Raw genomic sequence first — 6452 nt, 5'->3', positions numbered from 1 at the left:
AAAGTGCTGTCAAGATTGTTTGGGCTTGTTAATGAATTGTGATTGTTTTTGTTGTAAAATGACGAGATGGGGCATAATTTTATCTTTTGATTTCCTTATTTATTGTTCTTTCTTTCTTCATTTTACATTTTTGACTTTTCTATTTCTTGTTTTTTGTTTTCAGCATCATTTTCCTCATCATTGCTCTTCTTCACATTACTTTCATCTTGTTTTTGACTACTGCTTTCCTCATAATCTTTCAACATCCGAGTAATGATTTTAACTTTATATTATTCACCGAATTCCACATCTCCATGTATTTCAATTTTATTCCAGAGTCGATATACAATTTTTGAGTATACTATTCTGTGGAGTTTTGTAGGTAACTAATTTAACCATATGACTGGAATAGGGAAATATAAAAAGATTTTCTAAAAATTAAAACTAAGACTAATATGTCACTTGAACAATATCTAGACACTCAAAAATATTTCACTCCAACAAATCTATTCAAAATGCTTTCTCAGTATTTAGTGAACAAAGGCAACAATTTTATCGTAAACGAATACAGATAAATAGCGATGTTGTCTAGCTTATATATTTACATAAACTTTTTCATCAAAATTATTTTCTTGGTCTTGAATATATTTTTATTTAGGAAAATAACGATAAACCTCCAAGAAAAAAATCATGTCTAGTTAAGATGTATCGGTGTAATTCCGCAATACCGTCAATCTCCAGTGTCAGTCAGAGCATTGAATGAAAACGTTAGCCCTCCAAAAAAAAAAGAAAGTAAGATTTGATCTCGAAAATATATCTATATTCACTTACAACAAAACCACAAACTGAAAAATCTTACAAGATGCTTTCAAGAAAAAGATTAATCCGATTTAAATCCGTCAGACCTACAGCATCCAGTCAAAATTTTTCACAAACTGATATAAATAGAGAAAGATCATAGCGACTTGATTCCGCAATTTTACCGACATCGAATCGGTATAAGACACTGATTGAAATAAATGAAAAAAACCATTTCGATATGGTTCCGCAAGTCTATCGCCATCCAGAGACACTAGGGTACAAATTGCAGAGAAATAACGATATTCTTCCACGAAGAACATCAATCCCGTTTGTTGCGGCAATGCCGTCAAAATCTTATGAAAATAAATTAGAAATAGATTTTTGTGACTGATTGAATTTAAGATGCCATGGTTGCTTTGGAGAATGCTTAAAATGTGCTTCTAAGAAATGTGGACCAGAATCTGAGTTTAATCGACCGTTTTACATTAACAGAATCATTTATTTACATTCTGAAAAGGTTATCACAAACCTTTTGATGAAGTAATAATCTTAATTGAGTTTTTTAATTGTTTTGATGAAAAAAGTGTACATATGTGTTTGAAATTGAAGGTATTTAGATTATTTTTTCATATAAGATACATGAATTTTTTTATAAAAATTTCAATTCTTGTTGAGCTCTCAAACTATTGATACGTTTACTTCCGTGCCCTTGCTGTTCTTCACGCGAGTTTTTTTTGACATATAGTTAATTCAGATTTAATCAATATATTCAATGTTTATAAAAAAAGTTGTTTAAATAACTTAAGCAGTTTGAATAAATTATTGTTAGCAATTGTTTGATGTTTAGATATAGTAATAAAACAACACTGCGTATTGACATGTTTCAGTTTGCAGGCGAGAAATTCAAAAAGTGATGGACTTATCGATCTGGCTTTGTAAATACTACTTGGGTAGAGGTGATTCATTCATTAGTATTAGATATTGCCAACCTCTTAAAAGCATTTAGATTGTGTAAATCATACTCATCAACATGCATATTTAATGCATATTCTGTATTTTATAACGATGTCTGAAAGAGCCGCCTCATCTAAATTTTCCTAAATTGAATTATTACACTATTCTAAGAGTAAGACTCTTGTAACCAACAAGAAGAATGTTCTCATGATGTCACTGGTATTGAAGTTCCAATAAAAAAGAAACAGGAAACAAACATGAATACTGATGAATTACCCGAAGCAAAGGACCTATTGGGTACTACATTTTGCAAAGACTTTGTGGTAGCGAAAAACTAATTTAATAAAAAAATGCGTCGAATTTATTCATGAAAGTGGGGACAGATTTTTCAAATTTAAATTCATCAAAAACATTTTTAACCATCCCGTCACCCAAGAAAAGCCTTTTACATTAGCCTACAGAATGTTGTTATTGAGTAGAGAGAGTGTTTACTAATTCAATCAACTGATGATCTTAAATCAAATTATATTCTGTAATATTTTTTTGTTTTGTACAAAACACATAGATACTAACAGAGAATAGGAGAACATCGGAATAGGCGCCAGTCAGTGTAATAGTGAGTGTGGTAATAGTAGTACATGTCTTGGATTTCTCAATGTGAATATTCTTCATATTTTCATAGTATCTTTTAAGGACTTTTTCTTTTGTAATATGTTCATTCAACAAATTTTCGGCAAATGTGTGTATGTTCTCAGTGTTGATTCATTGTACAAACAACCAAACAACATGTATATCATAAGTTTTTACATATATTTATTGTAATTAAATATTTACCTCTATTATTCGATTCACTTTCCCCATTTTGTTTTCTATTAGCATCTTCCTTAGCCATTCGAAGTATTAACTGATGTGGAATTTTCAATATTGCCATTCATTTCCTTAATGCTACTTTGACACTTTTCAATTTGTCACAGTGCAATCCTATCAAACGTTCACTCCATAACTGCATCCATTCAGGTTTGAGCTTAATATTGTACGTATCTTTGGTTCCATTTTCCATTTCTTCATACCTATACAATTCGAAATTATGTATGATTGTAATATTCAAGTTCAGTTAAAATCATAAGCATTCTCACCTCTTATTCGAACTTATTCTTGAAGTCACACTCAGTAATGAAAAATCAATTTCTGGTGAGCAAAACAGACAAGCTACAATTGCATTATATAGCAATATTTGTATTGATAGCAAAAAAGGAACAAAACACTGTGTAGGGTAGAATCTGAAGTTTCATTCACTGAAAAGGAAACAAAAAAAATCGGTCAAATTCACAGTTACAGTTTTTGAACAAACTTTTCACATCAACTTAATGAAAGTACTGAAGTTGCTTGCTAAGCTAATCTATTAGCAATTGTTAGGTTTCGATCCCAATTAAAGCATATATGAAGAACTGCTTTTTTGCAAGTCTTTATCGTCAAAACCAACAGGGATGATTTAATTACAGATAACGAAATAAAACGGACAAAAAGGATTGGATGGACGACTGATGGTGCTCGTGCTATGAACTATGTAACTTTCATTAAATCATTAAGTGCCTAAGCAATCCCGACTTTTTGCTATTCTGTGTGATGAAATGGGAAGTGATCACAAAGCATTCCTGCTTCATTGTGTGTGTTTTTGTTGGAAAATCACAATAGGTCAGAAATTTTTCTTTTTGATTTCCTTATTTCCTGTTCCTTGTTGTCCTCAATATTATTTCACACTTCTCACTTTATTGTTTCTTGTTCTTTGTTTTCAACATCATTTTCCTCATCTTGGCTCTACTTCACATTACTTTCATCTTGTTTTGACTTCTGGTTTCTTCATTATCTTTTAATATCCTAGTTATTATTTTTATATCATGTATTTCAATTTTATTCCAGAGCCGATATCCATTCAGTATGCTATCACCTGAAGTTTCTTATTTTTCTTGTCAAATTTTGAGGTTTTTTTCTAAATGTTTGGCATAAGCATCTGAGCCAAATACACTTAGATTACTTAGTGTCCGTGGTTTACCCTCAATCCACTATTCCATTAAGTTATGGAAAGTTTGCTGAAGTATAATCAATAATAGTACCTCATTTTTTCATATATTCTTTCATTAGTTTACTCGTATATTCTCCATCATTTCTGATCTTACTTAATGAACTTTTGTAACAAATTTAGTTTCAACCCTTTTTATGTATTCAATTATCCAGTCTGAGACTTAACTTTTGTGTTCCAGTGAAAATATTATAACAATCTGAAGAAAGCATCCATCAAAATGTATGTTTCCAATACCTTTTAAGCTTATGTCACATTTTGCAGATTTCATCATGCTTAGATCTTCTAGATTTATAATTGTGTACTCATCGCCTCTCATTGTGGTTATTATTATCAATTATGAATACAGATATATTGATTGTCATTTCTCTTAGTATAGCTGAAAAATTTTTGAGTGACCTTACCTTTCAATTGTTCTGTATGTCCTTCAAACAGGTATTATTTACCAGTACAGCTCATAATATGTGTTAACAAATGTTTTTATATATTCATAATCATGCATACTACTCGGTACCTATACGGTTTATAACAAAGTCCATAATTCTTTATGCTTTTAAAGTTATTCCACTTATTTTACAGTTTCCAGAAAAGACTTTTTTGTTCTAACGAATTTTCGTAATCCGAATTATTTATTTATACAGTGAAAAGTTTCGGACCCATAACTTGTTGTTTTTAGTATTATTATAATAAAAATATCCTTTTTATTGTTATAACTTAATATAAATGACAGATATGCAATAACCTAAACTGTCTAATCAAACTAGAAGACAACTTCACAACGTTGCCGTTTTCCCTTTCAATACAAAAAATATTGTAGGCAACGTTGTAAAATATTATTTTGGTTATAATACGTTGCCTAATATATACTTAATATATATACTATATATATATATATATATATATATATATATATATATATATATATATATATATATATATATATACTATACAATGGTAATAAACTCCGCCTAGGGTGGTTGATGGGTGGATTGAGTAGCCCATTGACTATCACTGCCGGTCCCAAGCCCAGATAAAGGAGGAGGGTTAAGGGGTGAGGCCAGCAACCTGCCACTCGTAAAAAGAAAAAACGCTCACAGAACTGTCACATTAGCCTCGGAAACTGGACGGAGCATTGACGACGACACGGCCCGAAAACGGAAAAAACGAGTATGGAAAGAAAACATAGTAAGACTCGGAAGTTGGAACATTACATCATAGAGCAACAAAGACTATGAAGTGGTCTTAGAAATAGAGAAAAACAAAATAGATTTCTGCGCACTTTCAGAGACCAAGAAGAAAGGCAATGGCAGTCAAAGGTACCAAAACTACATACTGTTTTATAGTGGAGTCGACAAGAACTTGCGAGCACGGGGAGGAGTAGGGTTACTAGTGAATAAAAGATTTGAAAAAGATATTAAGGAAGTACAGTATATAAGTCATAGCATCATACAGATAACAGTAGAGCTGGCCAACGAAAGAACACACCTACTAAGTATATATGCACCGGATGTAAGCAAACCGAAAGAAGAAAGGGAAGCTTTTTTTGATGCCTTGCAAGCTACGTTAGACAAAATAACCAGTAAAGACAAATTGTTTATTATGGGCGACTTTAACTCAAGAATTGGAAACACAGTTATCCCAGGAATCATGCATAGTTTCAACGAAGAAGCAGTGAATGATAACGGAGATATATTGATAGATGTATGCGCCCTCAACGAATTACCTATCAACAACACATATTTTGATCATAAGGAACAACAAAAGTACACCTTCGCTAACACGAGAGGCCAAAAATCAACTATTGACTACATAATTACAAACAGGAAAGTCCACCCCTCCCAGATACTTGACGTACGGGTATTAACATCGGCAAATATCGGCACACAACACGGTTTAATATTGTGTAAATACCGCGTATCCCACATAATAAAGAAAAGAAAAACACCCAACTACGTATCGAAATTTAATATAGAGTCGCTTAAGGATGAAAGCATTAAATACCTCTATCAAAACAGACTCCGCGAAAAAATTGTCCAAAACCCTATAAAAGAAACCGACAACGTAGAAGCCGCCTGGGAGAAACTAAAGAATAACATAAAGAACAGCGTAAAGGAATCCCTAGGAGAAAGAACAATAGACACGAATAGAACACACAATAAACCGTGGTTCACTCTAGAAATTAAGGAACTGGCAAATGAAAAAAAGAAAGCGTACATAAAATACATTACCAATAGAACACAGGAAGAATACGAAGTCTATAAAATAGTGAGAAATAGAACAACCAACACAATAAAAGAACTGAAAAAAACATACTGGGAAAATTTCTCAGTGGAAATGGAACATGATTTGTACGGAGGCCAGAAAAAAATATGGAACATGATACGAAAAAGGAAGGAGCCAATCAACGAGGAGGTAGTGATAAATGTTATAAATCAGGAAACATGGGCACCACATTTTGAGATCCTATATGATAACAACGGAAGCAGGGACGAAGAAGAAATCGCAAACCCGCCATCCCCAAACGAACAGGAAGAAACCATCACATTAGAAGAAGTACAAACAACCGTAAAGAAACTAAAGAATAGAAAATCACCAGGTACAGACAATATACCAAATGAACTACTGAAGAACGGGGGCC

This window comes from Diorhabda carinulata, chromosome Y (assembly GCF_026250575.1).
Source record: "Diorhabda carinulata isolate Delta chromosome Y, icDioCari1.1, whole genome shotgun sequence".
Taxonomy (NCBI): Eukaryota; Metazoa; Arthropoda; class Insecta; order Coleoptera; family Chrysomelidae; genus Diorhabda; species Diorhabda carinulata.
The sequence above is the reverse complement of the archived record's forward strand: the minus strand, read 5'-3'. Positions refer to the sequence as shown.